This window comes from Pseudophryne corroboree, chromosome 6 (assembly GCF_028390025.1).
Source record: "Pseudophryne corroboree isolate aPseCor3 chromosome 6, aPseCor3.hap2, whole genome shotgun sequence".
In the NCBI taxonomy this organism is placed as follows: Eukaryota; Metazoa; Chordata; class Amphibia; order Anura; family Myobatrachidae; genus Pseudophryne; species Pseudophryne corroboree.
This window is the reverse complement of record NC_086449.1, coordinates 319,885,161-319,897,412: the sequence shown is the minus strand read 5'-3', so window position 1 is coordinate 319,897,412 and position 12,252 is coordinate 319,885,161. Positions and strand designations below refer to the sequence as shown.

The window sequence follows — 12,252 nt, the reverse complement described above, 5'->3', positions numbered from 1 at the left end:
CATTGGGGCCTCTATAACCCTGCCTCCAGGCACTGTGAGCTCAGTTTCGAGTTGGTGCCTGCATGAGCAGGTCACTTAACAGGGGGTCTGCACTGGGCAGCCCTGAAAAGCTTTTAGAAGACTTCAAGAGCTGCAGTTACATGTCAGGGGGACATTCTGTGCTGCGGTTTAGGCACACGGTCGCAGATGCTCTCCTGGTTCGAGTGGCTGCTCCTGAAGGGAGGAGGTAAGAGGGTTCCCCAGGCAGAACCTGCCATTAAATCGCATTCCAATCGCAGTCTAAGGAGATGGACTGTGATGCTGGCGTGGACACTGTAACCGAGCAGGGACCCCATTATATCCACCAGGGCATAGGAGTACAGGTCGGGTGTACTAATGCCCACTTTACTAAGACTCCATAGTACCAGGTGGGGAGGACCAGAATAGGGGAGAAGACGCTTGACCCGTAGCCCCTCCCCCAGCTCCAGGCGCCATCTATTGCTGGTATTCCCACCATGGAGCTGCCTCACACTCTCCCTCACTCCCTGACTGAGATGCTGGTTGCCATCTTCTAAGAATAGCTGTGACTGGTGTCCGGGACTTTACAGGGCAAGGTCTCCTCTGTAAATCCGCCTGTACATCAGTGCTGTGATTTTACAGACACTTAAGTATTCTACATGTCGATATTAAAACAGCGTTAGTTAAGAACAAGTGTACCTGTGCCAGTATATATTGTACGAGTATTCTGATATATACATCCGGTCTCAGACGGTGCATTGTTTTATATATATATATATATATATATATATATATATATATATATATATATATATATATACACATCTACTAGTCCAGTGCAGTTTTATTGTCTTACTAAAATAATTCTCTACATTGTCACTGTGATCGTGTGTGCCTGTATCTGCTGTGTGGATTTCACTTTCAGTGTATCCCAGCTTTAGCTATCGCTGTATTTTGTACCCTAAGGGACTAGGTGCGTCTGGGTCACATATGTAGTGCTTCACAGTATTTACTGTTAAGTGTATTCTACTCAGTCACATGGTGCTGGATTTATTTGCTGGTGTTGTGTACGGTGTACGCAGTCACATTGTACCCGACTGAGTCACTGGTGTTGTGTACTGTGTGCGCTGCCACATACTAGAGGATTTATTCGCAAGTATTGTACTCTGGCTGTTACGTACTCATATGCTCTGAGGTTACATTCACTGAAAATGCCTAACACAAAGAGCGAGGAATCCGTGGACGCTCCTGTATCATTCAGAGCATGCGCCAAGGGTTTGCCTGAGGGGGGAAGTTTTGTATGACGGCCTGTGTGCTATGTGCCATACATCTTCCAGTCAGTCCGCAGCTTCTGTAACCAATCAGAAGCCACCTTGGGCAGTGTTCTCATCTATGTTAAATATGCTTGTGACAAGCCTTACGCCCCCTATGGGACCTCCTGTGCCATTACAGTCACATATTGTCCCTATGGTAAATCCACCTTGGGCAGATAATTTGTCTACCCAGTTGCTGCAATTGAATCAATCCTTGGTTAGACATAAAACTGCCCCAAGTCACTCTCGTGTCACGGGGTCATCTAAGCAGGCTACTACCTCCTCACCATCCACTAATCTCTCAGAAGATTCTTCTGATGAGGATGGGGAGTATACTGCCCCGTCAGACACTGACACAGCTGCTTCTGATGAGGAATCAACTACTCAGGTAGATGTCCCTGACTTAGTGGTTGCTATCAAGCAGATCCTACAGATCACTGATGATGATGAGTATTCCACTACGGTGTCTAAGAAACCTGATAAGTTTAAATGTCAGAAGGTAACTAAAACTTTATTACGGCATTCTGACCATTTAGTAGATATACGTAAAGAACCCTGGTCTTCTCCAGGAAAGAAGTTCTCCCTATCTAAAAGGATGGTAGCTCGATATCCTTTCCCTTCAGAGTTATGTAACAAGTGGGAAAACTCACCGCTGGTAGATTCCCATGTCACCTGTCTCATGGTGTCATCTACTCTGCCTGTCACCACTGTCACCTCACTGAAGGAACTGACAGATAAGCATGTGGAGGGATGCCTGAAGTCAATTTACTCCCTTACAGGTGCTGTACATATATCCCACTATAGCCAGCCTTGAGCTCCAAACTAGCATACGATCATTCATCAAATCTGGCTTCCTTTCAGGGAACGAGCAATTAGAGTTTCAATTGTCATTCAACCATCCATGAGCCAGCCTTGAGCTCTGAATTTATCTATCAATTGGTATCTCTTTATTTAAGGAGTTGATTTGTATATGCAGTACATAATCCTTCCATTATTCTCCTGTGAGCATATTATCTGCAATATTCCACCTGTAATATTCTACCTTTATTAATATATTTATTATAGTGTCTCACTAAATAGATTTAAACCCTTTTACATTTCCTCAGACACCCTTAATCATCCCGACACACCCTTATCTGGAAATACCATTTCAGACTATTTATAGCCTTGTTTGAATGCAAAGTACAGAACAAGCAGAGAGAGTGTGTGTCTCTCCATTTCATTAATATTTCCTTCATACTGGCCCACGGCCATACTGCCCTGAATATGCCCGATCCTGTCCGATCTCGGAAGCTAAGCAGGCATGGCCTGGTCAGTACTAGGAAGGGGAACCTCCTGAGAATACCAGGTGCAGTGGGCCTTTTAAGGAAAAACATCATCACATTTTTTTCATACTCTTGCTTCTGGAAAAACCTTCTCGGACTATTCATGGTTCTGATTTATGTACAGTACAGATATTAGGAGTGGACTTCCCCTCTCCCTCTTTTTCTCTCCTCTACTTCAATTAACGGCCCACAGCCATACTACCCTGAATACGCCCGATCTTGTCCAATCTCGGAATCTAAGCAGGCATGGCCTGGTCAGTATTAGGAAGGGAAACCTCCTGAGAATACCAGGTGCAGTGGGCCTTTTTTCCTAAAAGAAAACCTTCCTCACATCCAGTTGATCTTTCCTCTATCTTCTTTTGTTACCCAAATCTTTATCCTAACATTGTTACCACATTGTTACTACTAGTCAAACCTACATTCCAAGGCATGGACAGTGATCCCTCTGGATACCTTTATTTCAACAGAACCATATGGTATCCATTAACATTTTTTTTGATATTTTCACCTTTTTCAATTATCTTGTACCTCATTTGCTAAAAAGGTTAAACAAGTTTTATTTTTCAAAACATCAGACACGAGTCTCAGAATTATCTTTCACTTGTTCTTTTATTCAAGAAACAATTAAAGGTTAAGTTTTATTTTATTTCATCATTTTCTTTTCATATATATCATATCCATTATTACAAATGAGTGCTCCCAAACAAGGGTTTTTTGTCTTTTCTCTCCTCTCCAATTGTAGTCTAATCTACAAAATTCCTGGGAGCACCGCCAATCATTAGCAGTTTAAGATTCACTTGTCAACTGCATGTATATTGGTTTTTCATCTTTGATGTTATTTCTATACCTCGTTTAGATTGTTAGACTAGTGCGGTTCCACACTAAATACAAAAATGCAGTAGTGGCTGGAGAAACGGGGGAGTGGCTGGCCGAACGCAGGGCGTGTTTGTGACGTCAAACCAGGAACTAAACGGACTGAGGTGATCGCAATCTAGGAGTAGTTCTGGAGCTACTCAGAAACTGCAGCAAATTATTTAGTAGCAGTTCTGTTAACCTTTCGTTAGCAATTCTGCTAAGCTAAGATACACTCCCAGAGAGCAGCTAGCGAGCGAACAACTCGGAATGAGGGCCAATATTGGGTTTAAGAGGTAGAATATCTTAGTGTATGGGATCTAATTTAAGGCTGTGCCTATGTTTATTGAAAACATCCTTGATATATTTAGTATGATATTTGTATCTGGTGATACAAGGAATAAAATATTTTCTGTTGTTACAGGTTGATTATCCCATATCCAAATATTCCGAAATACGGAATTTTTTGAGTGAGAGTGAGATAGTGAAATCTTTGTTTTCTGATGGCACAATGTAAACAAACTTTGTTTAATACACAAAATTATAAAAATATTGTATTAAATGGCCCACAGGCTGTGTGTATTAGGTGTATATGAAACATAAATGAATTGTGTGAATGTATACACACTTTGTTTAATGCACAAAGTTATTACAAATATTGGCTAAATTGACCTTCAGGCTGTGTATATAAGGTGTATATGAAACATAAATACATTCTGTGCTCAGACTTAGGTCCCATCACCATGATATCTCATTATGGTATGCAATTATTCCAAAATACGGAAAAATCCGATATCCAAAATACTGCTGGTCCCAATTATTTTGGATAAGGGATACTCAACCTGTATTTAGCTTGTCTTTGTGCTTCAATAATTGGTAGCAGTTAACAGTTTTGGTTAATACTTCAGTAATTAGGCTTGAAGGTTAATATTTTTCTATGGGCCTAATTCAGACTCGATCGCAAAAGTAAAATTTTTCTCTAATGGGCAAAACCATGTGCACTGCAGTTTTGGTAGATGTAACGTGCAGTGATTTTGGTGGGGTGTGTTCAAACTGAAATCTAATTTGCAGTGTAAAAATAAAGCAGCCAGTATTTACCCTGCACAGCAACAAAATAACCCACCCAAATCTAACTCTCTCTGCACATGTTATATCTGCCCCACCTACAGTGCACATGGGGGGTAATTCTGAGTTGATCTCAGCAGGATTTTTGTTAGCAGTTGGGCAAAACCATGTGCACTGCAGGGGAGGCAGATATAACATGTGCAGAGAGAGTTAGATTTGGCTGGGTTATTTTGTTTCTGTGCAGGGTAAATACTGGCTGCTTTATTTTACACTGCATTGCAGATTGAACACACCACACCCAAATCTAACTCTCTCTGCACATGTTATATCTGCCTCCCCTGCAGTGCACATGGTTTTGCCCAACTGCTAACAAAAATCCTGCTGCGATCAACTCAGAATTACCCCCATGGGTTTGCTCATTAGAGAAAGATTTTGCTTTTGTGATCAGGTCTGAATTAGGCCCTATGAACATATCACAATACTCAAGACAGTTGAGACTGATGGATCCGTGCAATTGTGTTTAAGGAAAGCTATTACTATCAATCTTTTTAATTACATTTTTGGAGGTCACATTTTGACAGTCATTACAACTTTGAACCAGATCTAAAAATTCTGTTTCTAGGTAGCATTCATAAACTTTACGTAAAATATATTATTAATAGTATAGTTAATGTACTCTTCGAACCTAATTTGATCAACACCAAATGCACCAGTTATCTGCAAAAATGCTCACGTACCGCTGAGCGTCAGTGGAGGAAATCACGCAATAAGGCCGACTTCCTCCACTACAAATGTATGCTCTCATCCTACTTTGCTGCCCTTACTCTCTCAAAACAATCTTACTTCAAAAACCTCATCTCCTCCCAATCCTCAAACCCCAGGCACCTTTTTGCCACTGTCAACTCGCTCCTCTGCCCACCCCCGCCTCAACTCCCCTCTTCGCTTTCTGCTCTTGACTTTGCCACCTACTTCACTTCCAAAATTGACTCCATTCGTCAGGACATAACATCCCACCAGAACCTGAGCAACCCCCCTTCTCCATTTCTCAACCCACCCTCTCCTTCCCTCCTACCAACTCTGACATCTTTCTTCCCTGTATCTGGAGACACCTCCACACTTGACCCTATTCCCTCCCGCCTTCTCCGCTTTCTCTCTTCTTCTGCCTTTTCCCATCTTGCCCATCTATTCAATCTCTCACTCTCATCAGGCACTGTCCCTTCTGCCTTCAAGCATGCACTTGTCTCCCCTATTCTTAAAAAACCTCCCCTTGATCCAACCCATCTCTCCAACTACCGACCCATATCACTTCTCCCTTTTGCCTCCAAACTCCTTGAACGTATTGTCTACAACTGCCTCACTGTCTTTCTTTCTTCCCACTTACTGCTTGACCCTTTCCAGTCTGGTTTCCGTCCTCAGCACGCCACTGATACTGCCTCACAAAAGTCTGCAATGACCTCCTTGCTGCTAAATCCAGGGGCCACTACTCTCTGCTTATTCTCCTTGACCTCTCTGCTGCTTTTGACACTGTAGACCACCCTCTCCTCCTGCAAATCCTTTACTCCCTTGGTTTACGTGATACTGCTCTCTCCTGGCTGTCCTCTTACCTTTCTGGCCGTTCCATCTGTCTCCTCTCATGACTCCACCTTCCCCCATTTCCTCTACCAGTAGGCGTCCCCCAAGGTTCTGTTCTTGGGCCTCTCCTTTTCTCTCTCTACACATCCTCATTAGGTGAGCTCATTAGCTTTTTTGACTTAAAATATCATCTCTACGCTGACGATACTCAAATCTACCTTTCCTCCCCTGACCTCTCCCCTGCTCTCCTCACTCGTATCTCCAACTGTCTCTCTGCTATCTCCTCCTGGATGTCCCAGTGCTTTCTTAAACTTAACATGTCTAAGACTGAGCTGACCATCTTCCCTCCCACAATTTCATTATCCATTGATGGCACAACTATCTCCTCTAGCCCCCAAGTGCAATGTCTTTGAGTAATCCTTGACTCCTCCCTTTCCTTCAAACCACACATTCAGTACCTCTCAAGAACCTGCCATTTCCATCTCAAAAACATCTCCAGGATCAGACACTTTCTTTTTCGTCCACTAGGGTTCACTGGAGTACTCTTGGAATATTGATGGGGCGTTAAAAGGGATAGGCACATTTAAATATTTAAATGTGTAACCCTCCTTCCCCCTCCATACTCCCCAGATGCCCCATTGTTTTTTGTGCCTTCACCAGGGAAGGTTGCATCCTGGAGTCATTCCAGGGTTTACTTTTAATTTTTCTAAAGATTTTTTCTTTTTCCAATCACACTCCCTGCCCAGCTTATTAAGAAGCGTGGATCCAGGAGTGTGTGCTGCTGATGTGCACAGAAGGCTTGTTGGTGCTTAGGCAGAGAAGCCCCGCCATAGACCTTCATCAGCGTTAGCTGACTCAGCCATGGCTGCAGGAGCTGGATGGAGCTTAAAGAAGAAGCCCCATCGGAGCCTCCACATTACAGAGGTAACGAGCGGGCGACAGCTCATGCTGCTGCCGCTCCATTGGTCTTGTTGTTAGCTGTAATAGCAGGGCGGTCAGCTCCTGCCGCCCCTCCATGTGTGCGGAATGTTTTTTGCATGGGGAGAGCTGCTTACTAATCGCAAGCTCCCCCACTACCCGGCTCCCAGCAGCGGTTAGACATACTGCCACTGGACGCTTGTCATCATCCACAGCTGCCCGCTCCCTGGCTCCCAGCAGCGTGGCCCCAATCAGCTCTACCGCTGGCCTCTACAATTTGCCCATCTAGACAACTGGGAACCGTCTCCCGGCAGCGGTCACATAATGCTGCCGCTGGGTGCCTGACAATACACTTTGTAAAGACTTTGGAGAGCCCACTCTAGACAACTGGGAAGCCAGGCAGCGCGGCTCCCAGCAGTGGTCAGATAATACTGCCGCTGGGCGCCTATTACAATCCACCAGCAGCACAGCGCTGCCGCTGGGCGCCTGGCATGCTCCACTTTGCACGCTCCAGAGAAGTGGCTCCCGGCAGCATGGCTCCCACCAGTGGTCAGATTACACTGGGTGCCTGTCACACCAGTTATCTCCCCAGCTCTCTGGCTTTCACCAGCGCACCAGGGAGTCTGTTCATGAAGCAGTGAAAAGAGTGGAGAAGTGAGCCTGTGGAGAAGTTGCCCATGGCAACCAATAAGCTGCTCCATACAATTGTATAGCATGCAAATTATAAATGTTACTTCAATGCTGATTGGTTGCCATGGGCAACTTCTCCACTGGCTCACTTCTCCACACTTTTCACTGCTTCATGAATAGACCCCCAGATCACGGTGGGTAGCTGCAGCAGGGCACCGTCACTCAGACGGAGGGAGTGGGTGGAAGAGGCTAGCCATGGCTCACATGCACTGCTTTAAGCGGTAGGGGGGTCTGGTGGTCCCTAGTCCAGCATAACTAAATCAGAAATGGCTTGTCTGTAATAACTGTTAGAATGGCTGATTTGCAGTCACAGTTGTCCGCTGCACAAAAAGACTGTTAGGCAGCTAAGTCTATTCACAGTTAATACCGTCTGAGCAGCCAAAGTGGGCTCAGGATGTTTATAGAACTTTGCAGGGTTTACAAAGTCCATGTATTGTTCAATTTATAACAATAGTCATCATTTGTCTCAATTACATTCTGATGATTCAATGCCACATCTGATATCTCAGAATTGGGCTAGGAGTCAGATAGTGAGGTCACTGATAGCCCGAGCTCTGATGATCTCAATAGAGCGGTAGGTTGCACTGAAACATATGAGGTTTTATTGCTAGCAGAGTAAGGGCGACTGGGTGTTTTTCTTATTCATATCTCTTAATAAGCAGTTAATAGAAACTGATTAGCTATCGGTGGAGTCTTCAGTTTCTACACTTTAACTAAAATGAACTATTTCAGTCCCAGCTGCAGCTGCGCTTACAGACCCCTCAGAGCGTAAGCTGGAGGCCATGCTAATGTCCATGTATACAGCAACAGGGGGTGATGCTTATACCTGTTTGAGCTGGAGTTTGGGCTAACAAGCCTGTAAATTGCATGGGAAAAACAGCTCAGGTTAGCCTTACAACAGGTTTTTTCCTCAGACCAGCTTATATTTCTTACCAATCACATTTGTGAATTGGTTGAGTATTTAGGTTCAGCTTCGATGGATATCGGACAAGTTAGTACTCGGCTTGCGGCCCGACGGCCGATGTGGTTGCGTTCTTGACAGGCCGAGGCAAAGTCAAAACGACGAATACAGGCGTTGCCTTCTACTGAAGATATGTTATTTAGTCCTAAATTGGACAGATGGATTTCTAAGTCAACGGAGGGGGGAAAAAAATCAGTTTTCCTGCCATTGCCTGCACCAGTTCCTAAAAGGACATACGCGGAACCCAAGCTACAGCAACAACCATGCAGAGGGACATGGTTTTCAACAAACCACTAACCGTCATCAGGACACAAAGGCCGCTGACAAGCCAGTGGCATGACGGGCTTCCAGGCCATCTCGCCTCTTCAGTTGTGGGAACACGCCTTCAGACATTTCACTTCGTGTGGTTTCAGACATCCACAGATGGGTGGATCCGCAATTTAGTTTTCAAAGGTTTCAAAACAGTTAGATTGTCTACCTCCGATGCAGTTTTTCAAGACAGGTCTGCCTGTGTCAGCAGACAAGTGAGCAGGTCTGCAGACCGCTATTCAGTCTTTCGTAGATTCAGAAGGTCAAGGGATTTATTCCAATCTTTTTGTAGTACAAAAGCCGGATAGCTCAGTCACACCGATATTAAACCTAAAGGGGTTCAATCGGTACGTCACTTACTACACATTCAAGATGGAATCCCTGAGGTCAGTGATTGCAGGTTTAGAACCACAGGAATTCATGTTTTCACTGGATCTCAAGGATGCGTACTTACACATCCCAATTTGTCCACCGGATCAGGTGTACTTAAGTTTGCAGTACAACAAGCACCTTGGGTATTCACAAAGGTGGTGTCTGTGATGATAGTTCATCTCAGATTCCTGGGAGTGATCATTGCTCCATACTTAGACGGCCTTCTCATCAAGGCTCCATCTCAACAAATACTTCTTGAACATTCCGCACAATACGGCGTAAAGGCTTTTTCACGGTAAGGACAATACGTGTTTGGAATTCCCTGCCTGAGGGAGTTGTAATGGCGGACTCAATCAACACCTTTAAGAATGGGTTAGATAAATTCCTAATGGATAAGGATATCCAGGGTTACGGTGCATAGTCACGCACTATAGTTACTATAAAAATAGGGATAAAATGCGACGGCTGACATCAGCATCAGTCAAAATTTTAGACCATTAATCCTGCATAGGAGACCACAAATAGGTTGAACTCGATGGACAATCGTCTTTTTCAACCTTAGATAATATGTTACTATGTTACTATGTAACATGCCTTACTGTCGTACAATGTAATAGTTCAGTACGGTTGGATTGCCAACTTTAAAATCAAGTCGTGTCCCGTGTCAAAGAATGCAATTTCTAGGAATGATTCTGAATACGGTGGATCAATGAATTTACCTGCCGCAACAGAAAGTACATTCTATTCGTCATCTAGTACTGCTAGAGCTCAAACCACAGACCGTCTCGGTGCATTTGTGCAATCACCTGTTAAGACAGATGGTGGCGTCTTCCTAAATACTCCAGTTCAGAAGATTTCACTCACATCCCTTTCAACTGGATCTTCTCGCATACTGGTTCGGCTCTCATCTACAAATTCATCAGATGGTGCGGTTGTTTCTGGGCCAGAGTATCACTACTCTTGTGGCTCCACATACGCAACTCAATGCGGGGAAAAGCTTTGGAGTCTGGAATTGGATCATTCTGGTGACGGACGCAAGTCTCAAAGATTGGGGAGCAGTGGTCCAACATTGTCAGCTTCAGGGTCTATGTTCAGACCGAGAGAGATTACTGTCAGTAAATGTCCTGGAACTAAGAGCAATTTACAAGCTCTGCGTCAGGCAGTTCACTTGCTCCAGTCTCAGACTGTTCAGGTTCAGTTGGACAACGCGACGGAAGTTGCATACATCAACAAACAAGGAGGAACTCGAAGTCACATGGCCATGCGAGAAGTTGCTCGAATCCTCAATTGGGCCGAACATCACCACGTGATACAGTCGGCGGTCTTCATTACAGGAGTGGACAGCTGGGAAGCAGATTATCTCATTTGTCAGGATTTACTTTCTGGAGCATGGGTTTTACATCCAGAAGTGTTCCAGATGTTAGTCCAGCGGTGGGGTTACCCACAGGTGGATCTAATGGCTTCTCGCCAAAATCATCGGACAGTTATGTGTCTGGAACAAGAGATCCAAAGACAGCGGCAGTGGATGCTCTCACCATAGCATGGCCGTACAGCCTTGGGTATCTATTTCACAGTTTCCGCCGCTTCCTCGGTTGCTAAAACAGATTAAACAACAGACCACAACCGTGATACTAGTGGCGCCTCGTAGAGTGTGGTTCTCAGATCTCCGCAGTCTACTCGCAGATGATCTCTGACCACTTCCGCTATGTCCAGACCTACTACAGCAGGGGCCGTTCCTTTACCTTAATTTAGCATGGCTGCATTTTATAGGGTGGCTGCTGAAAGCACTCTCAAGACAAGAGGGCATTCCACAGTTGGTTATACCAACCATGTTACGTGCTAGGAAGCCAGTTTCAGTTACTCATTATCACAGGATTTGGTGAGCTTATATAGGTTGGAAGCTCGGATGTTTCCGACATCTTCTTTCAAGTTATCCCGTCTTTTGCTCCTTTTACAGGCGGGGTTAGATGGAGGACTACGTTTAGTGACACTAAAGGTGCAGATATCTGCCTTGTCAGTTTCTTTCAAGGCCGTTTGGCTCTTTTGCCAACAGTGCACACATTCCTGCAAGGTATCCTTAGAGTTCAGCTTTCATTCATTCCATCTACAGCTCCATGGGACTTCAATCTAGGTTTGCATGTTTTTGCAGTCTTCAATTTTGAACCTTTACAAAATGTGGATGTTAAATTCCTAACTTGAAAACAGTATTTCTCCTAACCTTAGCATCAGCAAGAAGTGTTGAAGAATTGGGTGCCTTGTCATGCAAGCCACCGTAACTGGTATTTCATACTGACAGAGCGGAACTTCGGACAAATACCGCTTTTCTACCACATGTAGTATTTTCTTTCACATCAATCAACCAATCATAGTTCCTGTTTTTTCAGAAGATTCAGGTACTCTGGCTACTTTGGATGTGGTAAGCGCACTACGCGTTTATGTAGCCCGAACATCAACAGTATGTAAAACAGATACTTTGTTCTCTATGATGCAGTCAAAATAGGGTGGCCAGCTTCCAAACTGACCTTGGCCACATAGATTAACCTGACCATTCGTCAAGTGTACTTTCATGCTAGTCTAACCACCTGCATCTGCTTCAGCACATTCCACGCATTCTGTGGGAACGTCATGGGCAGCAGGTCGTGGAGCTTCTATGACGCAACCTTGCCGTGCGGCTACATGGTCATCAGTGCACACGTTTGTGCGATTTTACAAGTTTGTTAATTCTGCGGCATCAGCATCTAGCTTGGCCTTCTAGTGTAACAGATGCCAAACAGCTCTCCCGCACAAGGGGGAAACTTTGGTACGTCCCAAGAGTACTCCAGTGAACCTTAGTGGATGAAAAAGAAAATAGGATTTTGGTACTTACCAGATAAATTCT

The 12,252-nt window shown here is 44.5% G+C and overlaps 2 pseudogenes; both read left to right on the top strand.

The window, feature by feature from the left end:
* Positions 1 to 2,552: 2,552 nt before the first annotated feature.
* Positions 2,553 to 2,670, top strand: LOC134938450 (5S ribosomal RNA; annotated as a pseudogene).
* Positions 2,671 to 2,820: 150 nt separating this feature from the next.
* On the top strand, positions 2,821 to 2,938 carry LOC134937639 (5S ribosomal RNA; annotated as a pseudogene).
* The last annotated feature ends 9,314 nt before the right edge of the window (positions 2,939 to 12,252 follow it).